General features: G+C 44.1%; 1 protein-coding gene across 1 annotated transcript in view; it reads right to left on the reverse strand.

Moving 5' to 3' along the window:
- PTPRM (protein tyrosine phosphatase receptor type M) overlaps positions 1 to 25,957 on the reverse strand; it is a gene marked incomplete at its 3' end in the record, with an annotated part of 489,137 nt that overhangs the window by 292,710 nt on the left and 170,470 nt on the right. The gene's annotated exons all lie outside the window — the stretch shown is intronic.

Below are 25,957 nucleotides of genomic sequence, written 5' to 3' on the forward strand. Positions count from 1 at the left end.
AGAGAAGGTTCTGTTTTTATTAAAAATGGCCAGGCAAAGATTTTAAGCTTAGTCATTAGATAAGAAAACAGAAATCGCTGTGTTCAAAATGTACCTCACTGACAGGAATAGCACACTAATTTATCGACAGGAGAAAAATATTAAAAAAGAAAGAAAACTCTGACAAAATGGAGGCACACACAGGATGAGAACTGTTGATAGAGTTGCTCACAGATTTGAGAGGCTCTGGAGGTTAGAGGTTGTGGAAGGCAGAGCCTTATTCATTCAGCCTTTAGAAAGCCGCGATCCATGCCAGGGTAGGCATGGTAAATCACTAAGCTGGACTTGAACTGACCTGTCATTCTGATCTGTTGTTGAAGTCCTATCTGGAATAAATGCACATCTATATGCACCTCCCAGGAAGAGTCTAGTCACAAACACAATGAGACCTGGGTGGAGATGGGGTTGTTCCCAAGGTATCAGGGGAATATGGCTGAGGAGCTGGACAGGAACTATCTGTGTCCAAAGAGAAGACCAAGGGGCACTTCGTGCTAGACTATGGTGAGACCCAGAGAGAAGCCAGCACAGACAGAGCCAGGAATCAGACCTGACACTTGAAGCTGGACTGGCCCTGAAGGATGGGTGCCCTTTGATGCTGGGACTTAAACGGAGGTGACACCTTCTCCTGCCCTCTGCTTGTCTCCACAGTTGACAGCTTTGTTCTTTGTCTGAACTCAAGCAGTTTCTCCAAGGCATTTGTGATACCCTAAAAATACAGAAAGTGATACCCTAAAAATACAGTGCTTTGACAAGTGAGAAGAAAGCAGAACTAGCAGAGGCCTCTTCCGAGCCATACAAATTCTCATGGTTCCTTATTCCTCTCCCCCTGTGCAGGAAGGGGTCTTTCCAAGGTCATTTGTGTGACTAGGAAAAGTTTCAAAAGCAATTCTAAACCCACTTTACAATTCTCAACAGAAGCAGGAAGGGCCAGCCATTACCATTCCACTGTTGGTAATTTGTTTGATTGATAATAAGTGTGTGACATGGTTGGCTGGGATGGAAGTGCACACCTTTAATCTCAACCCTCTGGATGCAGAGGCAGGACGATTTCTGAGTTTGAGGCTAACCTGGCCTACAGGCTGAGTTCTAGGATAGCCAGGGCTACACAGAGAATCCTATCTCAAAACCCAAAAAATGAAAAAAAAAATGAAAAAAAAGAAGAAAAAGAGAGACACAGACAAACAGACAGACAGAGACAGAGAGAAGAAGAAGAAGAAGAAGAAGAAGAAGAAGAAGAAGAAGAGGAGGAGGAGGAGGAGGAGGAGGAGGAGGAGGAGGAGGAGGAGGAGGAGGAGCAAGAGGAAGAGAAAGAAGAAGAAGAAGAAGAAGAAGAAGAAGAAGAAGAGAGAAGAGAAGGGAAGAGAAGGGAAGGGAAGAGAAGAGAAGGGAAGAGAAAAGAAGAGAAGAGAAGAGAAGAGAAGAGAAGAGAAGAGAAGAGAAGAGAAGAGAAGAGAAGAGAAGAGAAGAGAAGAGAAGGGAAGGGAAGGGAAGGGAAGAGATGAAATTGTGTGACAGAATCTTGGTAGTCCAGGGTAGCCTTGAACTCACGATGACCGCCCTGCTTCTGCCTCCCATACTAGGATTATAAGCATGAGCTACCATGCTCGCCTTTACTGGGTCTTCCAAGGATGACTCCCAGAGTGTTTCTGTGGGTTTTATCTACATCGTGACACAGCTCTGTTCCCAGAGGTTGCAACTCGACTTCTTGCAACTCAACACTTTCCCAATTTCCTTCCTCTGAACAGGCTCTGGTTGTCAGAGAGCCATGCTTTGGGGTTCCCCTGGCCTTTGTCTCTTGTAACTCTGACTGTTTCTAACCCATTCCAAGACCTTTAAGAAGGCAAACAGGGGTTCTTCCCTTCTACCTCTGTCTCTTTCAGCCAGGTAGTTGTACCACAGTGGTTTTGTTCTTACTTCTGTAGTCTGCAGACAACAGAGGGGAGGGAAGACAGTTTCTACCCAAATATTAAATTCTGAAGAGGCATCAGGGCTAGAGTTGGCCTGCCTCATCCTGGAAGAGTTTTGACAGGGCCATTACATCAAGACTTCATGACCTTATGACGCTAGATCAAGGCAAACAATAGTCTAGAAAGAATGGGGAGCTCACACTCTAGCTGAGGGTGATATTCAGTTGATGGTCTTTAGGGGTGGAAGAGTCAGCTTTCTTTAAGGGTATGGCCCATGATTGGTTTAAGCTCATGTTCCTGCAAGTGCTCCATATTATATGCATTAGGGAGAATTAATCAGACTCACTGCACTCCTATTAAAAGAAAGGAAGGAAGGAAGGAAGGAAGATGGAAGGAAGGAGGGGAAAAGGAGGAAGGGAAGAAGGGAGAGAGGAAGGGAGGGAGGGAGGGGGGAAAGAGGAAGGAAGGAAGGAAGGAAGGAAGGAAGGAAGGAAGCAAGGAAGGAAGGAAGGACAAGATCTGACATTGGGAGGGGACTATGGGAAGGGTTGATCCAGAAGGAGGAGCCAGTAGGTAGTAGATATAAATGAGAGAAATATGGGCTCGAATGTTCAATGTCTAGGGCAAACATCCACTGTGCTCTGGGCTTAGGTATAGAGGAGGGGCAGAAACATCCCAGCACACTGAGAGAAGACAAGGCAAGCAAGAGAGATTGGCTGATACAGGAGGTAGTATGCCAGCTGTGACCTGCTGGGCTGCCATGTAAAGAGGGAGGGGCGGGGTGGGCTCAGAAGCACTCTTGGCTGGTGAGGAAAGCTGAAGTGAACGTGGCAAGCCTTTGGAGAGAAGTAACAATATTCAGTTGTACCAAGAAAGCTGACAATAGCGCCTTAACTATTGAGACACTTTTAGCTGCGAGCCTGTTTGGGAAGGAAACCGATGAACAAGCAGACGCACTAAATCTGTTGAGAAGAGGCAGTGTCAGTCTGTATGGTCACAGACCCTGGAGAGTCAGTGACATTTTCACATGCTAACACTAGGAAAACTATCCTTCCTACAGGTGAAGAGTTAAAATGGGAAACAACTTTGCTTTGCAGGACAAAGGCAAATTCTGTAGAAAATTCCTGTACAGCTCTGACCTACAAATGGGGGGGAGGGGTTATAGGCAGACACCATGCTCCACGGACCCGACCAGCCTGGCAGAACTGTCCTTTATGGCTTCAGTTCCTTATTCTTAAGCTCAGTCCCTGTGGGCCATAGTGCCTTACTCCAGTGACAGCCAGTCAGGCTAACTCCTCTGCAGGGGCACAGGCAGGTTGCCCTTGACTGGCACTTGGGTTCTAAGACTTCTGACTCCAGTTAGGCCACTACACCACGCATGGTGCAATCTGTTTTGCTGTTTTCAAAAATCAGAATGGCCAAAGTGCATTCCTTCCCAGGTAAGTGCTCTTCCATAGAGCATGAAAGAACGTGGGGATCATCTTAAAACTTGGGTTGTTTTAAATCCTGAGGAGGGTCAGGGAAGCCTTATTATAGTATCAAGACTTCTATCCGTGTGCAATTGTGTAACAGACCCTAGACTTCTAGGAAGGGGGAGAACGTCAGTAAAAAGCAGGATGTGTGCCCGTGGAGGAGCTGAGATCCTGACAATAACAAAATGTTTCTCAACACACAAATGAGGTCCATTTAAAATCGGACAGCATCAAATCTGAGGTGCTTCGGAGAGCATTTTCCCATGGTAGTCAGCAGGTTCGCTCAGGGCACAGGTAAGGTGTTCATGATTAGAGTGCACCTGATCACAGAGCTTCAACATGAACAAAGCTAAAACAAAGTCAGAGGAAAGACAAGCATTTGCACAATTATAACAGTGGCTGACAGGACAGACAGACAGACAGACAGACAGAAAGACAGGGAAGCAGTGCTATCTGGACAAGCATTATTATCCAAATCAGTGTGTGCCTCCAAACAGCACAGCAGGAATTCTACAACCTCTGCCAAACTAGAACTCATTCAGAATCCAAAATAAATCTGAATTAGCTTTAAAGTTTCCAGGCAGACGAAAGGTCTGACACCCAATCTCAGGGGAGGTTTGATTCCAAAGTTAGTAAGTAAAGAATGACTAGAATACAAAAATAAATTAAAAGTAATTAATCTATTTATTAAAATTTAAAAAGTTAAAAGAAACCAACATACTTCCAAGTGACCCATCAATCTGAAAAGTCAAGAAACATTTGAAGCATACAAGGGTTGGGGGTTGCGAAGAGCACATGCATCGGTGGAAGGAGGCGAACATGTGAATTGCAGCTGTCAGTCCCAGAGTGGGAGCCCTCAGACCCATTTCATCAGGGCCCTTGGCTTTGGTGAAGCTAATAAATCTCACAGAACCTAACTCGAAACCCAGAAGCATTTATCGCTCACTTGGCACTTGACACTCTATTAGTCAGGGTTACTGAATTTTTTATTCAGACATGTCTGATCTTGCCTATTAAATTAGCATCTCTTCAGAGGAGACATGGCGTGCACTGGTGTCCTTCACACGCTGCAGTCCCACCACCGTGTACAAGGACAGCCGCAGCCCTGTGTCTCAGACTGTCTGGTTTTACCATGACGTCACTATTGATTTCCTCTGAAATGTTAATCCATTCTTGAACTTTATTTAAACAGCCCCAGCCTGTGATGGTGTAAGATGTTTGCACTTTACAATGCTGCCAGAGCAAATTTTGAGTTTAGTTGTTTTCCAGGTTACTGATATTTGGTACCATCTTATTTTACAATGTGTAGAGGCAGCCCCATGCAGCCCTCTATAGCCCCCGAAGCCTCTGCAGCCCCTGCAGCCCCATGCAGCCCCTGGCAGCCCCCATGCAGGCCCATGCACACAGGAAATGGCCGCACTCCTGTGTGATGGGCTGCTAAGCTGAACAGCCAGGCAGGGAATGTAGTAAGTGTGTCCAAGGACTTAACCTGGAACAAGCATCTGCAGCAAGCTTATGCAATGCCTTCCAAAGCTGCTGCTTCAAGGAACTCTGACCTGCTGCTTAGACAGAGTACCTCTGGATCTGACTGCCCCAACTGCCCAGGTCAGAAAGCTTACTCTTCATAACTCAGAAATATCCTTGTCATTCCGCACCACAACCAATTTTCCTGTATTCATAGACAAAAGCACAAATTACCAGCTATCTTGTTTAGAATGGGGGACAGCCACAGTAACTGGAAGAAATGAGGGCAGATCTGAGGGTCATTTTGAAAGCAGGAAGTATTATGTGACTCACTTGGGGCATGAGGAGAGGCAGACCCAGCAGGTATCACTCTTACATTGGTGGCTGGAGCAACAGGAAGAAACCAGAAAATGGGGGGGGGGGGATAGGAAAGAGAGAAACAGAGGATAGAAGGGAGAGAATAGTAGGTAGGCGTGTGGATGTATATGGGTGGATTGGTAGATGGATGACAGACATCTGGATAGATGGATGGATGAATAGATGGATGGATGGATGGATGGATGGACGGATGGATGGATGGATGGATGGGTGGGTGGGTGGGTGGGTGGGTGGATGGATGGATGGATGGATGGATGGATGAATGAATGGATGGGTGGATGAATGGATGGATGGATGGATGGATGAATAGATAGAGGTATGACAGATGGAGGAATGTTTTATGGATAGTATATATATAGCCCCACTCATGTGTTTGAGTGATTGGCACATGGGGAGTGGCACTATTAGGAGCTGTGCCCTTGTTGAAGGAAGTGTGTCATAGTTGGGGTGAGCTTTGAGGTCTCCTATGCTTGGCTGTGCCTGTGTGGAAGACAATCTCCTGCTGCTACCAATGCATCAAGCTGTAGAACTCTCAGCTCCTCCAGTACCACATCTGCCTGGAAGCTGACATACTTCCCGTCATGATAACGGACTAAAACTCTAAAACTGTAAGCCAGCCCAAACTAAATGTTTTCTTTTATAAGAGTTGCCATAGTGATGGTGCCTCTTCCTGACAATAAAATCGTAACTCAAATGGTGGGGAAAATGTAAGCACCATTATCAGCTGCTCTCAGTTACTACACAGAACACCCATGGCCCCTCTCAGGTGGCCTCTATAATACACGGCTTCAAAATCCCACCTTTCACGCCGTCTGACCTTTTTGTCTCTGGAGTTGTCCGTACTTACATCCCTCCTGAAACATCACCCGTTTGTCTAGGGGTATCTCAAACTCCTCCAAGACCCTCTCTTGTACCTCTGTTCAAATCATTCTTCTTCTTTGACTCCCATGAAATTCCAATCTAACCTAGCATTTAGGTGATAACCTTATAGTCTTCTGAACCAACTGTCCTGGTGTGGTGCACATACACACTAGGTTCTGACTACTGAGTTGTGTTGGGGCCTCCAATGCCTGAGATTAACCAATGCCACACCTCTGACATCTTCCACAATATCCGAAGGAAAGTAGTAAAAACAAACATAGCCACACAAGTTGGGTAACAAACCTCAAGTATAGAGAAAGACACATAATCCACAAATATTTAAACAAAATAAGAGAACAGGGCAGAAGAGATGACTTGGCAGTTTGAGAATATACTGTTTCTTACAGAAGACCCCACACAGGGGCCTCAAAACTGCCTGGAACTTTATGTCCAAGGGTATCCATTACCCTTGCGAGCTTCTGGTCCCTATGAGCGCTGTTATTATTGCTGTCTAGCTCTGTCTCTCTCTGTCTCTGTCTCTTACACACACACACACACACACACACTAATAATTAAAAAATAGAATAAATTTTCAATAAAAAGGATAAACATAAAATACAGCCATCAAATATAATCAGGAGAAAAGGTGTAAGTACAGAAATCTTAGTATGCCTAACATAATAAAAGAATCTAAAAATAAATAATTTTAATAGGAAAGAAGTCAACAGTGGAGACTTTAGAAGTAATAGAAGGAAAGTATTCAGGTTGCATGGTGGGTGCTGTGAGTGACTAAGGGGGATCCAAGTAGTGTAGCAGGAGAGATGGCCCCTGTCCATCAGAGGCCCTCAGGAGCCAGGCTCTGTCTCAATCCCTGAACCTTTCTTACAGAACTATGGGCATCAGCCTCTGAGGAACATGCAGGGAAGCTCAGAAGCACAACATGGCCAAATGTGTGCTTGGAAAACCCACTTCTGAGCACTGAACCCCAACATTTGATCTTTGCCTCCGCAGCCTCAGCTTCTTTGTGATGTCCCTCGCTTGGTTGGCACATACTTGTGTGTAGGTTCCCTGCCCTACCATATTTACTCTCTGATTCTTCCTAGTTTCTTAATTTCTTTTATTTTTTGTGTTCTTGTACACGCAGATGCATATGTGCAGGTATGTATGTACATGTATATACATGCATGTACAGACTTATGAGACCAGTGCTTCACTAGACAAACCATCTTCCAGCTCACACATTCACTTCACTGCTTTGTTCATTTCTAATGGGATATTTATTTCTTTACATTTCCGTTTAAACATTCCATCACTGTGTGTGACAGATTCTTTTTTTTAAAAATAAAATAAACCAAAAATGAACACACACACACAGAGGATTTTCTAGAAAACACCACCAAAAGGGGTGGGCTCTATAAGTCATCATTTCTCACAGGAAATAATCTGTTAGAAGACTATCAGGGGGAGGGGGAGAGGAGAGGGAGGGAGGAGAGAGGGAGGGAGGGGGGGAAAAAGGGAGGGAGAGAGGGAGGGAGAGAGGGAGGGAGAAGAGAGGAAGGGAGGAGAGAGGGAGGGAGGGAGGGAGGGAGGGAGGAGAGAGGGAGGGAGGGAGGGAGAAAGGGAGGGAGAGAGGGAGGGAGGGAGAGAGGGAGGGAGAGAGGGAGGGAGGGAGGGAGAGAGGGAGGGAGGGAGAAAGGGAGGGAGAGAGGGAGGGAGGGAGAGAGGGAGGGAGAGAGGGAGGGAGGGAGGGAGAAAGGGAGGGAGAGAGGGAGGAAGGGAGAGAGGGAAGGAGAGAGGGAGGGAGGGAGGGAGAAAGGGAGGGAGAGAGGGAGGGAGGGAGGGAGGGAGGGAGGGAGAGAGGGAGGGAGGGAGGGAGGAGAGAGGGAGGGAGGGAGGAGAGAGGGAGGGAGGGAGGAGAGAGGGAGGGAGGGAGGAGAGAGGGAGGGAGGGAGGGAGGGAGGGAGGGAGGGAGGGGGGAGGGAGGAGGTGACCGAACCACTGTGAGCTGCCTACACTGAGAACATGGTGGCTTGTGCAACCACAGACTGGTGAATTCTAGGGCTTGACTGGGCCCAACTGCTAGAGGACTGTCTTTCCACTCTCACTCTAGCAGTACTAAGGAAGGCACTTCCAAGTGAAATGGATTCATCCATTGTTTTATTAACCAGTAGGCAAGGCTTCTGTCAACACGAGCTACCATAGAAGTGTCTCAGAACCAGAGTTCAAACTCACATCAGTCTAATAACTAAACACTAACTTCACAGAACAGAGTTACGGATATGATTCTATCCAGAAAGGCAGCCACAAATACACAGTGCCTGTCCCTCTATGTCCTTTAGACATACATTACAAGTGTGGATTATATACATTTCTGGATACTTGTAAGTGTTGAGTAATAGTGTCTGGAGACCCACAGCCCTTGTGACCCTCAATAACAAAGGAAGAACAGATAAAGATACCAGCACTTCCCTTGGCTCAGCTTACAGCCTGCACACTGGGCCTGGTTCCAGTTACAACTTGAAAATCCTGACCTTAAGCCTTCCAAAAGCAAAGGCAACCTCAAGTCTATAACTGGGGGTATGCAATAAGGCCAGGCCACCCCCACACCAGGGGACAGGGTCTCAGAGACATGTCTACTGTGAATCTGATGGGAATAGTCTGGGTTTCCTATCATAGGCACAGATTCGATTGCCTGTGTCTCCCTGCTGTGGAGAAGCCACTCCACACTTACTCAGTTGCACTTACTGTAGGATGGGGCTCATGTTATGTCTCTGCAACCCAAAGCTTTAGGGATCAAGTCTAGTGCATACAACTACAACTTGTAATAGCCTGTACTGAAGAACTTCATTTGTAAGCAGGTTATCTAAGCCCCATAAATAAGTATTCTTACAGAAGCTATGAACTTCAAGTAATTTGCAGCCCCCAGGCCACACATAAAGGATGTATCTCTCTCACAGTTACTGTGGTAACTAGTCTGCTACAGAACCTGCCTGTGGACTCTCAGGGGCTGTTGGAGAGATGTCTGAGGACTTCGTCTCCATTCAATCTCAATCCCAAACTGCCAACAGAGAGTTCTCATGACTAGAGCAACCAGGACTGAAGGTCAGAAAATATGACAGGGGCAAAGAGTGTGGGGTGAGCAGACAGGCAAAGCTTTTACGAATGTGCGTCATGAAGAACAGCTATTTCTGATTGCAGCATGTTCTCTGGCTTTGTTTCCCCTGCCCCTCTCCACGTTCCAGCTGCCTCCTACCAGCTCCTGGAGAACGTCAGGATAATTTGATGCTATCCCAAACAAGCCAGCACCTTGTCTCACTTGGGGAATCTTACTGCTAATCTATAAAGTACTCTCCTGAGCTAACCGAGTTCTGTCCCTCTCCCTGTATTCATCCCTACTTCCATATTTTGCTACCCACCTCTGTCTGCAATTATAAGGGGAGAGCAAAGGGTCACAGAAAGGTCACTTGGAGAACTTACCTTGGAAGACACTAAATTGGGCTTAGGCAATAGGATATGTCGTGACAGTAAGACTGCCGGTGGGAGAGTTGGCAGCCGAACAGACATGGAACAGAGAAACGAAAAACTGGCCATTGTGGGGATGTTGAGGACAGGAAGGGTGCCAGTGACAAGAGAAGCTGTCTCCACGGAGAGCAGAGAAGCTGCTCAGGTGTCTTTGCCCTGCCCTGGTGGTGACACCAACTACATTCCCAGGCCACAGGGGAGGAAAACTGTCTCATCTCCTACTGAAGGAATGTGGAAGCTGGGAAAGGAGACACCTTGGTGGAAGTGACCACACCAAAGACATCAAAGTTACTTCCTGGTCATTCACATTTACACCCAGAAAACAGGCACAAAGAGAGCAGTGTGCTCAAACTCTGGGCCAAAATGACCCCAAACTCACCAGAATCTTTATTCTCTCCCTGTTTTCCTACCCTCATATCCCAGACATATCAGGTGATCTGACCTGCTTAGCCTGAGAAAGCTAGGCCAGCATTGTGGTATCAGCCCTGTCTTAGTCAGGGTTTTACTGCTGTGAGCAGATGCCATGACCAAGGCAACTCTTATAAAGGACAACATTTAATTGGGCTGGCTTACAGGGTCAGAGTCCATTATCATCAAGGTGGGAACATGGCAGCATCCAGGCAGGCGTGTTGCAGGCAGAGCTGAGATATCTACATCTTCATCTAAAGGCCACTAGAGGAAGACTGGTTTTTAGACAGTTAGGACAGTGACAGAAAGTGAGTTAACAACTTCTGGAAAACCTTCAGTCCAACGTAGAGGAACTATTTTATAACTGGCATCCATTTTGCTGTGGTTGTTACCATCATGAAAAATCTAGATTTCTTTAAAATGTTTATGGGTTATTTCCCCAATAAGGAATTAACCACAAATCATAAATGAACACTTGAAACACATAGTGCATTGGTAATGAATTGAATTGAATTGATAATAATCAAATTGTGCTAGTCACCTCTGCTTAGCTGTGTGACAAATGCTCAAGGGGCACAACTTATGATAGGAAAATGATTGTTTTGCTTATGGATTTATGAGTTGTCTATAACCATTAGTTTGCATTCATTTAGTGTGACTATCACTGTAGAAGGGTCATGCAAAATATATATGTTGTGTGATATACAAAATCCAGAGAACAGGTCAAAGGACAGGGGCCCAGGAATTAATTTCAAAGCATGCCCCAGTGACACACTTCCTCCAGCAAGGCCTCACCTGCAAAAGTTTCCCAACACCAGCTAAAGAGAAGATCAGACACATTCACACTACAACAAGAAGGTTAGAGATTCACACTCTGAGAGCAATACAAACAGTCACAAACTAAAACGTTCATCTTTCTTATGCAAATACACACCTCATTTTCATACTGGCTGCTTAACTTCATATCCAACTCATATGGTTTTCTTCTAGATTAGCAGCAATCTGTGAAATTGCATGTGTGGTTTAGTAATTCAGGGCCAGTTCTTTGTCACCCTGTAACACTGTGGGTGACAGGGCTAAAGCATGCCACCAAATTCAGGCTAAGTTTCTAGTCCTTGAAGTCAATGAAGACTGTGGAGTTAGACTGTTTGCTTTTACTCCCACACAGGAAGAATTTCCGTAAGGGGTGGGGTACTCTTCCTGCCTGTGGTTCAGTTCATCTATTTCTATGATGTAAACAGGGGTTTGGGCTCAGGGTTCACAGACCAGAATCTCAGAAGGAAGACCCACTGAGTCTTGTGTTATTACCAAGTTCAATTTGTCTCTTTTGGCAAGGACGGGAGCCTCTTGGGCCAGCGAGCTCTGCCAGCCCTCCTCAGGCCTCAGCCACCACCCATGAGCTGCTTCATCACATAGCTTTAATTATCCAAGAGAGAGGATCAGAAGATAAAAAACGGGGAAATTAAATTCTACTCTATCAAGTTTGTTTCTAGTTCATAGATCTCAGGATACAGAGGAAAAATATTGAAAAATATGAGGTCTGGAGACAGCCTTTAATACACTCACTCAAGCTCCACCGAACGCTCACAACTGACTGAGCACAGTGCTCATGAATATGCATGAGCCTGGGACATCCACATGCATCTTCTTGGCATATCTGGAAAAGTCCACTCGTCCTTCTTACAGAGTGTTGGGCTCTGAGAAGCGGGGACGGAGCCTGCACCTGGGGCACAGACGTGGCCTCACTGACTCAGTTGTTATGACAAAGTCAGAGTTCATATATATTAAATACAACTCCTCTATTAAACACATACAGCACCAGACCCATGATCTATGATCAGACTCCTTGGCTCTCCTGAGTTTCTTGTTCCCTTGTGAGCACATTAGTGTATTTGTTCATTTACTTCAGAGTTTCTTGTGTGTTGAAGCCAAAAAAAAAAAAAAAAAACAGTTCACCACCAAAAAAAGTGCAAGCAATGTTTTGTAATCAAACACTATCTTCCCAGGCTCTGGCGGGATTCTCTGTTGGTGTGATAAAACACTGAAAGCAAAAGCAACTTGGGGAAGAAAGGGGTTATCTCATGTTATAGCTTCCGGGTCACACTTCATCATGAAAGGAAGTCAGGGCAGGAACGAAGGCAGAAACTGCAGATGCTTGCTAGCATGCTGGGTGGCTTTTCATCCAGTTCAGGTTGCCTCCCACAGCAGGTGGAGCGTCCTCACAGTGGTTATTAATTAATACAATATCTCGAAAACATGGCCACAGAGCAATTTAATCTGTGAGATTTCTCAATTGGTGGTCTCTTTCCACGTGACTCTGGGTTGTATCAAGTTGTCCAAGAACAACAAAACAAACCAAAAATAAACAAGAAACTAAGCAACACATCCCAATAGGTACCTTACCTGTCTGCTTAGGGAATACGGTACCTACAGATCTTTGATAGGAAAACATGAGAGGGAAAGGTTGGATAAATCGATGGACAGGTGGGTAGATGGCTAAGACTCCTTAAAACAACTACAGAGATCAGCTGTTACTTTAAATTCAGGTGAAGGCTTGGGCACAAGATGTCATCCTAATGGCCCTCCCAGGCTGAGAATCCTCAGAAGGCCTGGAACCTAACTGCTTTGGATTTGGGACCTTGTTAGATTCTGAAATACACATAAATGCAAAGGTATTCTGAGGAGAGGAGCCATGTTTAATGCCTAAATTCACTTCTGTGCCAAATATGCCTTGTGCTCACAGCCCGAATGGGTGCACACAGCAGTCTCAGCCCACCTGCGGTATCATGTCTGCCCAAACAGTGTCAGATTCGGGAGCATTTGGTTTTTAGATCATCAACGTTTCACCGGTATTTTAATTAATTTCCCTCATATTGATTTACAAAAAAATAAACCCAGTTTTCTTCATCAGTTGCTAATGTGTTTCTCAGCATGAGATATAAAAGAAAATAATCTTTGCTAACACAGACTCTTTTGTAAACATCTTTCTAGAAATCTGTCAGCTCAGAAAGATTAATGGCATTATCAATAATTTCAGCATTGGAACCTGTGAAGCGACAGGAACATGTGGAATCCAGAAAGACAAATCTGGGCATATACAGAGTTGCTTTTCTCAGACTAGCACCACTTAGAGGACAGGAGGCCCAGTGCTTGGAGAGGTAGCTCCTCTGTCCTCTCTAAAGAAAGGTGGAAGGAAGTGGAAGACAGACACTGAGAGACTGCTCTGCATCCCCAGAAAGGAACCTTGCTTGTCCTTGGCCCCTCTCCTGCCCTCTCCTGTTTATAACCCTGCCTCATCCTGAGTCCTAGGCACTTAAGCCACCACCACCTCGGTCTCCATGAGTAAGAACCTGTATCTTCTGCACTGGCAACAAAGCAAGACTCTTGCTAGCCCGTGTCTACTCAGCTCTCTGATCCCTGCAAATGGGCACAAGTATGACCAGCACTTCCACATCTATGCAGCACCATGAGATGAAAAGTTGGCATCACTGCTGACCACAGCTCAGGTCTACACGAGCCAGAACCAAGCATGGTCTCAGCAGAGCTGGCCCAGCTACGGCCACTTTCACCTTGGCTGTTTGGTTGACTCCTAAATCAATCTATTGAATATTTTAACTTTGTTCCCTAGAGTTTGAGGCGTAGGTTGGCATGATAGATTTGTCCTAGGATATGCCAAAGCCTGGGCTTGGGGCCTGTAATAATTACTTGATATATTTGTCTTTCTAGAGCTTCCTTTCCTCAAATAACTCCAATTTCTTTGTGCCTTCCCTGTTCCTGGCAGAGCCTATTTGTTTGGGTTCTGCAATCCACTATCATAGATTAGGGCTATTTGCTGTACCTGCTGACCTCAACAATTGCTAGTCAGTTTCCCAATCTGCTTGTTCCATAACTCAGACTCATTCATCTCCTGTGGATCTGAGTCCTGTGTTGTGAAGACATCCGGATGAGGTCCTATAAGGGTTCTTGATGTGTAAAGCAAATTTTACATTTCTTTCTGGAATCAGGAATTCCACCCAGAGAAACTCAAACGGTGAAAGGATAAGCTAATTCCACTTTCAAGATGGCTTCAGTGAGTCCCAGCAGGTTACTCCTGTAGGAGGGGTTGAACATTCTCCCCTTGACCTCCATGGCTTTGGCCTCCCTCTTCCTACTTTACCTCTGAAGTGTTGTTCTACTTCTTGGGATAGAACCCAAGTGTGCATTTCAAATATATTTTTAATATTACAAATATGATCTATTTTTCTAGCCTTTCCTTTGAGGAATGAAGAGGTTCACATTTACTTGCTTCTGATTCTCAAAAAGAAAAACAAAACACTTGTGGAACTCACTTGTCCTTTTCACACTGGATGTCCCGATTACCTTCCTGCTCTCAAGAGGAGCACGTAGCTCTGCACCCATGCCAAGTGTTCTGCCCTCTGGGACTTACAGTCCAAACGGAAAGACTGGACAACGGTGCACAAAAGAAACAGCCATAGAGCAAAGAGCACAATTATCAGGAGCCAAGGAGTTCAGGAACACGGCTTCTCATCCCGCTGTCAGAGGAAAGAGTGAGACTTAAAGCTCAATTCTCAAAACTCTTCCGGCTTTGATGGTATTTTTGGGAAGTCTTTATCTCAATTGTACCAAGATTGAAGTGAAAAGGTTTATACACAGCACAGCAGGTTACTGGAGAGGTTCAGAAATTGTATCAGGAACTGAAGGACTGGGAGCAATCATTCTGGAAGAAAATGGGTACTCGGGGAGGGAGGGAGAAACTGTGGTAGAGGTAAGAGTAGGAGGGTAGGGTGCAGCCAGGAAATGTGAGCTTGGTTCACAGATCCAAAGCTCACCAGACTTCCACCAGCAGATAACTGTCACAGAGCAAGTTCAGGAACAAGGACGCTCACAAGGTTGACAGCTCTGTGCTTGGAGATGTGCTTGACGATCATTTGCAGAGACTCACTAAGGGTCAAAGAGGGAGAGGCAGCACCTCGGGAGTGACAAGAATGGAGACCCATTTCAAGTGTTTCTATCATCTCAACATAAACAAAGCCAATCACACTCTATTTCCTATTGGCTCAGTCTAAACTTGTGCCCTTAAAAGTAAGAGATTCCAAAGAAGAAGAGTGTATGGCTGGGGTGCTCAGCTGTAAGCAGGACAAATGTCACCCCCACCAGGGTTCAGGGAACATCCTGAGGAGTGGGCAAAGAATGTAAGCACAGAAGGTTGGAGTGGCCACTGTGTCTTCTGCACACGGCAAGACCACGATACTCATGAGCTCACTACAGCTGGGCTACCTGCGTAACTTCTACAAGATTGGGCCCCTCAGCCTTTCATCATGTGTGGTGCTCATGAGGCCCCTGACCGGTTACAAAGGAACTAGAGACAGTTAATAAGCGATAGGGGAGGAAGTATTGTCTCTACTCCTGTACCACAGATAAGATACTCACACTGCAGTAAACAACCCCCAACTCATGCTCACACAGGCAACCTTGGTGAAACTCGGTGAGTAGCAGTGGGAGATTTTATTTTAGAAAGAAGAAAGATTTTAGTTGTGAAAGAAAGGAGGATATGAGCAGGCAATTGTGAGACAATGCCCAAAATTTCAGTATGTGCATATATACAGTTTTTAAAGGATATTTATTTGTTTTGTTTATTTATTTTGCTACAGAAATAAAGTTTATGTAGGGCATGGGAAAGGGAGTTGAAGGGGTAGTAGAGACAGAAAGAGGCAGAGAGAGAGACAGAGAGATTGACAGAGAGAGGAAGAGAGGGGGGAAATTAGAAGAGTAGAGGCTGGTTATGACATGTGGAGAGAGATGGGGGAGGGGAATGGAGAGAGAAGGGAAGAGGGGGAGAGGGTAAGAGAACAAGAAGTGGGAGGCATAAGAGGTGCCCACTGGGAAGATGCTGGAGCTGAATGTCAAATACTCAACAAGACACATCCGCATTCCAATGAAGACAGAACAACTGAGAAGGGCTTATGGGAAGGGAGATAAAATCCACTGACAGAGACTGAAAGAGACAGTCGGTTGCTCAAGGGACGAATGCCATCTCAAACAAAAGCATGGTTTCATTTCATTACTATATGAAGTTTAATTAAATATTTCCATTTTCAAAGTCAGACAAATGATACCCATTATCAAGTGCCTTTGTGCTGACTTGAAATGACAATTTGGCAGAACACACGTATGTCTCAAGATTTCAAATCCAGGCTCTTCGGTAGGGAACAATGAGGGAGTATCTGTAGCGTGACTGATTCCAGTTCATATCTATTCACCCTAATGATAACATAGTACAAAAGAGTTTAGACAATGACCCCACTTAAGCAGGTTTTATTGAAATCTGGTAGCAGAACTAAAGATCCAACTCTCAAAATATCTTTTCAAGTTGCCTGAGATGATAGTCGAGCTTCTGGGCTGATTCCTCACAGATCAAATCTTCCTGGACATTTCAATCAGTTCCGGAATGTGCAGATGACTTAAGGTGGTCTAACAGGGTTCCTCCTGGTTTACTTACTTCATCTCACTCACCTCTGCCTGGGGCTTCTAGTCTAGGGAACACCCTAAGGTAACCTGTCTCCACCAGGAACCAGTGAAGCTCAACCTAGAGCTGGTGAAACTTGACCCCAGCTGGGCCTCAGTGACTTCTTGGATTGTGACTACTTAACACAAATCAACACATGGTCCTCTGTGGATCTGGCCATTTATGAGAAAACCTTAATCAAAGTCTTAGAATTTAAATCGCCCATCAAAACCAAGCTCTTTATAGAATTACATTTTGGGTGTTCTGCCTACAAATGGGGGGGGGGGTATTTGCTTTTACCTTACTAGCTTATGTTTCAGATTACGGTCTGATAATTTGCAATCAATTAGCTCTAATTTATAATTAGTGAAATAGGCACAGGGTAAGCAGTTAGGGGCTTGTAAATGCAGGCAGAGGAAGTTTCTTAAACTTAAGTCTAATTATGCTCCCTTTAATGGTCCCTCATTTTCCTCAGAATAAAATTCAATTCTATTTTTGTGGCTTTCGCCTTTGGGTGCCTCCCATGATCTGCTGTCCCATGGGTTAAGTCTGCTACCACACTACTGAGCTTCTTTCAGCTCTACAAATAAACTACCTCCTCTTGTCTCTTATGGTATGTAAAAAAAAATAGTGTTCCTTAATCCTCTTTGTGGCTTAATTTCCAGAATCATGAGTCTATTTGGGTTACTTAAGAACGGTGAGCTGCGGTTGCAGGAGTTTAGAAAGATAATTGGCTGAGTTAGAGCTGAGGTGAAGGTGGAGGGCATCAGAGTCAGAAGTCTCTCCAAGTGTAAGGTGAGGGCATGGGATCGGAGTTAGACATTTAAAGAAGTGGATTCTCTACGTGTATGTGAAAATAACAGAGCCCTTATAACACATGGTTTTAAATATGATTTTAATTGAAAGAGAATTACTCCACTTTCTCCAACAACCTTCCCTCCTTCCAGTGCCTTCCATATCCCCCAACTTTCAAATTGAGGGCCTATTTTTCTTTGATTATTATTGTTATAAACATATATATTTATGTGAATATATACATATATTAATACATACACCCACATATATATCCAACCTACATCTTGATTTTAGTTCATAAAGTTTCATGGATGAGACTTACCACCTCCAGAGCCACAACCTATGGACATTTTTTTCTTATTTCAAGCTAAGTGTGTGGTAATTTGTTATAGTAATCACAAGAAGCCAACATATCTGTCTAGAACATTCTTCCTTGCTCCATCACCCTACCATTCACACACCATTGTCATCCCGGAATGCTCAGAAGCAATATTTTCAACAGTATGTCATCAGCACTGCTATTAGCAGCTAACATTTCTAAAAGGGGCTGAGAAAGAGGAGTCAAGGAAGGGCTCAGTCTCCCCAGAGGAATGGTAGAGCTGGAGTCTGATCTGGGATCAGCAGGTTTCTGTCATTCTAGTGGCTGTAGGTGTCTACATCTGTCAGAGTCAGCTGCTGGGTGGAGCCTCTCAGAAGACAGCCCTGTTAGACTCCTGTCTGTATGGTTCAGAATCCACAGGTTTGATAAAGGTGGGTGGAAAGGCTGGGGGCAGGGAGAATGAAGGTCCCTCTGGCATAGCAGGAGTCATTAAAGGAGGAATGTAAAATATATACATTATTATACAAATAAGCCTTATGGTGGAGGCCCATATCCTCTGGCCCCGTGCTAGGGGCAGGAACTGTGTCATTGTCCCCACCAGGGCCATGCCAACTCAGCACCCTGGGATGTGTGTGGAGAACAGCAGACACTGGAGAGGAAGGAAGAGGAGAAACAAGCTCCTGGAAACAGACTGAAGCAGTCTGCTGCCCAAGTGTCCGCAGTTGCAACATAAGCACTCTTGGCCTTGAGCCTCAGCTCCTGCAGTCGAAAACAGCCAAGGAGATAGCTTCGGATCAGAGCTAAGTTCTCTATGGCTCTTGACTTCCTGACAATTGAGGATGACAAGAATGGCTGATTATCAAGTTGCATAAAACAAACTAAATATTTATGGAGATGTTCAACCTAATTTTAGAGTGACAGTGAAGTTACTGACATAAACCCAAAGAGGTGCTTACCTCTGGGGAGGGAAAAGGGTATTTGGGAGCTCCTTAGCCATTGTCAGGGCTCAGCTTCTTGTCCCAAGTTGCAGCTAAACTGGTAATGATGTCATCACTATTTAAATGAACATCTATATGTTACCCACTCCCTTGGGATTTGTTGCAACCAGCAACTCACGGAGGCCTGCACTGAGGTCATTATCTCAGTGGATCACATAAAAAAAGACAATCTGCCACAACGGCTTCAATACTGCCGACATTTTCCTCAACATTCCTTGGAAACTTAAGTAATTAAGGGATGCGTCCACTACCAAGAACAGACACCCTAGAGAAACTCTGAGCAGACATAGCCGAAAGATGACTGAACAGCAGGGGCTGAATCAAGCAAACCAGAGGACATACAGCCAGGGTGCAGAAGGCGGAAGGATGGCTCATGTGCCCCAAACATAGTTTAAAAGATTGGCACTGGGACTAGAGAGAGTTTAGTGCTAAAGAGCACTCACTGCTTTTGCAGAAGACCTGCACTCAGTTCCCAGCATCCATGTCAGGCAGCTTAAAGACAAAGTAGGTATAAGAGTATGTGGGTAGATACAATAGATGTTTTCACCGTGAGGAGTATCTGAGCAGATGCTGTCCTTGGTATCATCTCAGCAAAGGGACCATGATACAGGCACACCGACCAGTGTTTATTTGCATGTAGCCCTTCTTCCAGTTTTAAGAATATGGTGAAAATGACATATTTGCCTCCTGTGTTTGTACAAATACAATCATGGGAAACACAAACACACAAATTATTCTACTACATTGTTACATAACCAAGCAGCTGTTATATCTAATTCTGACTACCCTTTTTTCTGGTTAGTTGAGTAGTGGCATTTTTCTGAGAATGTCAATGGCTGAATTAATCTACACATTTACACATTGTAATTTCCATAGTTTTGCTGTAACTGCCCTCCCTGATGACAGACTCTGGCAGCTTGACACCAACACACCTGTGTGATTTTCATTTCAAGATTGAACAATGGATTGCTGCCTGAAATAACTAAGCATTAATATTTATTTGAACTCTTAACATACCAACGCATTCTTAAACACAAGTAGCTACTTATTACCAATTAAGGCAGCATACGTAACTCTTTCTCATTTCAGTAAATGTTTGCCCAAATCCCAAATAATAGATGATACAAAAAATTATTTTGAAAAAGATCATCATAAAAAGCAAATGAGCTCCAGTGATAAGTCAGTTGGCAAATGCTTGCCTTACAGTAAGTGTGAGGACCTGACCTCAGCCTCCAGAATCCAAGGGAAAAGTCAGAAGGGAGAGCAGACACTAGCAATATCAGTTCTGGGAAGAGGAGGTGGAGACAGACATCTCACTCGAGGGGTCTCCCTACCCAACTGCCCTGAAAACTGAGTGAGCATAAGGACAAGGAAAGACCTCCTGCTCAAAAACAAACAAACAAACAAACAAACAAACAAACAAAAACCAAAAACTCAAAAGACAAAAAAAAAAAAAAAAACCCAAAAACAAAAAAGAACCAAAAAGCAAAAACAAAACAAGATGGCATCTGAGTAACAGTAGTAGGTGTTATTCTTTACCTTTTGGCCTCCACATATGTACATGTGTGCATGCAACTACACACACACACACACACACACACACACACACACACACACACACACGTATACATGTAAACATATACACAAAATAAGAAGACCCAAACCATTTGCTTAAACAGTCATTGAAAACACTTTCATCCTAACTTCTAACAGAGCACACAACACTTTGTAGAATGCAATCATAATGCAAAATTTATAACCTACTTTCCCCTTAGTTAACATTATGGGTTGTTTTGTTTGTTCCTCATCTTGGAATCAAAAGTTAGCATCTTGTGAATACTCTACAGTATCTCTCACCGAGGTCTAATTCCAGCCCTAAGACTGGCTTTGAATATCAAGGAATGCACATGGACAGCCTCCTTTTAACAGCTTTGGAGTACTCTAATAGAAAAAAATCTAGACCATCAACTTCACTGAAAGAGATTAGGTTCAACTGTCCAAAGATTAGTCTAAATTTGATGTCAAAATAATATTCTCCATTCGTAAGAATTTCCCTAAAAGGCAAATCTATGCCCAAAGAGAACATGTCTGGTTGTCAGGAACTGGGGAAGGTGGTGAGTAGAAAGCAGTTGCTTACTGTGTATGGGTATGCATTTAGGGTGAGAATTTTCTGAAACTAAGTGGTGGTGATGGTTGTACCAAACCATGAATGGGCCTTAATGCAGTTAATTAATTAATTAATTAAAGGAAGATATTGCCAATACTCAAATTCACCTACATATCTCTGATTTTATAAGTCAAAACTCAAACTGGGCACTTAGGGTGTGCACTCTTAAGTAGACTGTTGACTCAATGTCTACTTAGGGATGGGAGGGACTTTTTTGTTTTGTTTTAACAAATGTGTCCAAGTCTATTGAGACAAGAACTATGCAGTTGCTATAGTTGTTATAAAATCATTCTACTAGTACTTATTGAAGCCCAAAGAGTCAGTCGCTACAAAGGGAAACAACTACATGCTCATAACTAGAAGCTACATGCCTACTTGTAGTGAAAGAACAAAGAAGAGTATCTATAAAATACTATTTAATTAAATTATAGTGGATTTAAACAACAACAGTAGCAACTGGCATAAAATTAATGTTCTAAATATGCATTGCTTGCATTTTTTATCACAGGAAAATAATAACATGCTTTTACTTTCTGGTTTACTAACTCAGAGAATCCTGAAGTGACTCTTTAAAAACAATGTGCACTTATGACAAAACCAGTAAAACGAGCCATCTTAACTATTTAATGGGCTCAGGTCAGCAGTGTTAACTGCATTTCCTTTGCTGTGCCACCAACTTCCGAGAATTAAATAAATAAATAATTTAATAAGTTAGGGTTCTACTCCTATTAAGAGACACCATGACCAAGAAAACTTTTAAGAAGAAATGTTTAATTTGGGTTGGCTTACATTTCAGAGGTTTAGTCTATTATGGTGAGAAGTGTGGCAGCATGCAGGCAGATGTGATGCTGAAGAGGTAGCTCAGAGTTCTACACCTGGATCCAAAGTCAACAGGAAGAGTGAGACAGTGGGCCTGACTTGTGCCCCTGAGACCTTAAGTTCACCTCTAGTGACATACTTCCTCCAACAAAGCCATACTTACTCCAACAGCTCCTAATAGTATGGGCCTATGGAGACCATTTTCATTTGAATGAACATAGTAAAAGCCTTTCTAACGTTCCTTCTGTCTTCTGTTTCTTTCCTTTTGCTAAGATGGCACCTCACAAACTCATTCCTATCTAACACTCAAGGAAACCAACAGATAACAGAATCTCTTCCCATGCTTAAATGGAGGGCTTGACCTAAATATTACAGCCTGCCTCTCTTCAATGACAGCAGGACAGAAACCTCACAAGACAAAGCAGATAGTTGAAGTTCAACCCTAGAAGGTTGCTCGGATACAGGAAGGTACCAGCACACAGGCAGCAGTTCTTCAGAACCAGAACTTCCCAGGACAATGGCTATAGCATTCACAGGGCTGTCTAGAATATCACAGTAACCATCCAAGTCTTCATGCATAAAGGCAAACTTTGGGGGCTGTGTTCCAGGGTTCCTCTGCTCCAAAGACCACAGTAGATTCTCTCCCATATTTGGAGGGTAGAGGAAGTACAGTTCTTCTCAACCAAATTCTTTCAGAGGCACCAAGTAATATTCTACATACCCTAGTAATGATTGGTAAGCCATAGTAGAGGTTCTGTCCTGCATAAGAAAAGCTTCTCAGTTGGGGTCTTCAATTATGGAAAACGACTGCAGTGACAAACTACAAGGCAAAAGACAGGCAATTTTGAAAGAGGGTTTTACAAGGAAACAGGCTTTGGATATATAAACTCTAAATACAACAGAAACAAAGGCAAATGCACAGAAAGTTCTGGAGAACATAGTGGGATCTAAAAAGGATTTTAAATAGCAAATATCTGGTTGTCCTAGGAAAAGATGGGGTGACTTCACAGGTGAATGTACCTTGATCATCAGTGATCTGGATGAAAGACCAGACACCTGTAGATACATCAGACCAACAGAAAAAAGTTGGAGAAGGACAAGGTCAGAGGCTCTGTTCAAAACTCATGCCAGGTGCTTGCTTCGGCTGAGCGTTCCATGTTCTCTTTGTGAACTGGGACCCAAGTAACAGGCCAGATAAAGGAAGTTAAGAGTAGAGGTGATCCTGTGCTGGACCCATGGCACTAGGAGATTTCCAGTGAGCAACATCCCAGAGTAGCCCATGGCTGCCATGGCTAAGCTAAGGTATTTTTCACAAACCTCACAGATTTGAAATATAAGAATAAAGACAATTTTCACAGATACTCTGTTATAATATTACTATTTCGTGGTCCTTAAAAGTTGGGGCTGGGAGAGGACTCAATGGGTATCACTTGTTATGAGGGCCTGATAACCTGAGTTTGGAGCCTCAGAATGCAGGTAAAAGCTGGATACAGTGGTGGAAATGTCTTACAGCGCTCTACCAGGAAATGGGAGACAAAAGACAGAAAAATCAACACGGGCTACATAGTGGACACTGGAGGACAGTCAGAAGCATACAGTAGAAAAACAGTAAGACTCTGTCTCAAACCAGGTAAAGGTGAGGGCAGAAAGCTGTGACTTTCCCCATGACCTCTACATGTGTGCCACAGCACACACATGCCTTCATTCATATATATGCACACAAACACAAAGGGGAAAAGTTACACATGCCCTACATACATGCATCCAGAGGAAAATGACAAGACAGCCACTTTAGGAGGTGCCATGGTCCATTCAATGAACCTTATAGAAAGGGCCTCTTGAGTTGATTCCCAGAAAATGGATTAAACCAAGGCTATGTGCAACTCACTGCAGTTGAACCCTTTGATCTGATGGGAAGCATCCAGATTAGCTTGGACTCTCTTGAAGAAACAACAACTCTATTAACTATCCACTCCACATCAGAAGCAGCAGCCACCTTTGGTTCCTCCAGGGATGGCTGGGTAGCACCCTGTCTACTAATGGACCCCACTGGAGGAATAAAGTTTCTAGTATTGGTCACCTTAGATACAATCTAGATCACAGGGTCACTTCTGCCATCCTACCCATGTTTCTGAGCCATCTGTCTGAGTATTCACACAGTGGAAGGCCTGGCATTTAATTACCCAGGTCACACATGTGGAGTGTGTTTCTCAGGTGAGGGATATGCACTCTGAGGTGTGCTTCCACCTGTCACTGGAGAGCAGATGAGAAGGACTAACAGACACAAGGACTAACACACACAAGAACTAACCCAGGTCATCTCTGTAGTTCAGGCAGGCGACCAGCTGATACTGGTTAATTCTCATTTCCATCGATTTCATAACTGTAATCATCTTCTTTAGCATTAGGCTAGGTTTGGATTCAAATTTACAAAAACAAATTTATGTTTCCAACTTGGTTAGGACAAAAAGCAGCAGGAAAGGAGCAAGCAGCTATCATTCAAAATGGCCACACAAAATGGCTGCACAAACAAGGATAGCATCATAAGTTAGCCACCAGTGGGGACAGGAAAGCAAAATAGGGAGGCAAACAGTGGGTATCCAAAAGTTGTCTGTCTGTCTCTGTCCCTGTTCCTGAGAAGTAACAATCACCAAGCTTTCATGAACAGGGACATCCCCAAAAGCTTACAAAAGTTTCCAAACAGCATCAACAACAGAGATTGAATTAATATCCCCAATAAGTGACGTTGTCCGATGTTTAGAAAAGAACACTGCTTCTCAGAGTAAGATAAATACAGATCATTCAGACCAGGTTTGGAGGCAGAAGGATTGCTCCTGTCTGGGCCTCCTGAGTGCTGGTGTTGCAGACCTCTATGCTCAGTCCTCAGCCAGGTAGAACACTGCACTCAGGAAGCACACACACACTGAGACAAGGCAATACACAAAATGACACTGCTGGCCTCAGACCTGCCACCAGAAGACAGCAGAAACAGGTAGGAAGCCAACGGGTGCTTCCTGCAGGATTAGGAGACAAAAGATCCAGCAGCCAATGAATCATTCCTCCTGGCTCAGGGGTCACACAAAAGAACAGACTATGGAAAGTCTCCAAAGGTCAATGCTGCTGGCGCCCAGACCAGAATTCCACAGAGAGATCTGAACTGCACGTGCCTGCCTCCCACCCTGACTTACTCCCTAGGAACAGTTGGCATGGGGGGATTTGGGACCCAAGAGGCCCATGCCCAGGCTATTTTGAGATCCCTGGCACATAGGAAGTGAACAGGTGCTAAGAAGCAATTCTTAAATGACAGTATTTTAGACACTTTATATATTCGTACTTTGGATGATAAAAGAGTATAGCATGACTTACCCATGCCATTCGATATACCAGTTAAAAATATCAGTTCACAAAACCACCACAGGCAATGTGAGCCAGCTGTGGGACATAAATTGGCCCCATGAGGAACATACTCTATTGTCACTCTTGTTAATGACTTTGAGCCCTAAAGTTTACCCTTGTAGGATGACAATATAGAAAGCCAACTATGAGGTTCAGGATCCTGTTCTCCATCTCTACCCTGTGACATCCCCAGGGGGAATTCAACATCAGGGCATGGTCCTTGATGAACAACACAGAGGGGATGGGGGAAATAAGAAAATTTCAGCCAGGTTTCCAAATGGTCACATTAGGTACATCATGAATGGAAGAAGAGAATAGCTTTGCTTCAATGGCTTACCCTGGCCTGTCCCAAAGAATGCCAGGGAAGACACTCAAGAGTTCAAGAGGCTGCTGACTCAAGTGACATCTGTCAACACAACATTCCTACCTTGACTGTGGCTGACTGTGATGTAGCTAGAAGGTAAAAATGAGACAATGCAGGTGCCAGGACAATCACAGGAAGAAGTTTATTAGTAAGGTAGTGTTTTGATATAAAAAAAACACATATAACACACATAAAAGGTATTTTCTTAACAAACACACACACATTTTTCCTCACAAGAACTGTATAATGGATTTGCTTATCAGGTATAAAGCCTTCTATCTTACCCCCAGCAGTGCAGGAACCAGGGAGAAATTGACTCATATTCAATAACTTAAACACTCAAAATTAATTCCTACATTTTGGGATGTGTCATGTCTAAGAAATCAGTGCCAGCAAGGTTGGCTCCTTCTGAGCCTGTGTTCTCAGGTGCCCTTCCCTGGCATTTTCTCTGTGTGAACGGAACAATGGTGATTCCCCTCTATTACAGAGGCAGACTGCCATATTGGATGAGTCTTCACCTGAATGGCTTCATTTGAACTTACT

This window comes from Micromys minutus, assembly GCF_963924665.1.
Source record: "Micromys minutus genome assembly, chromosome: 23".
NCBI lineage: Eukaryota > Metazoa > Chordata > Mammalia > Rodentia > Muridae > Micromys > Micromys minutus.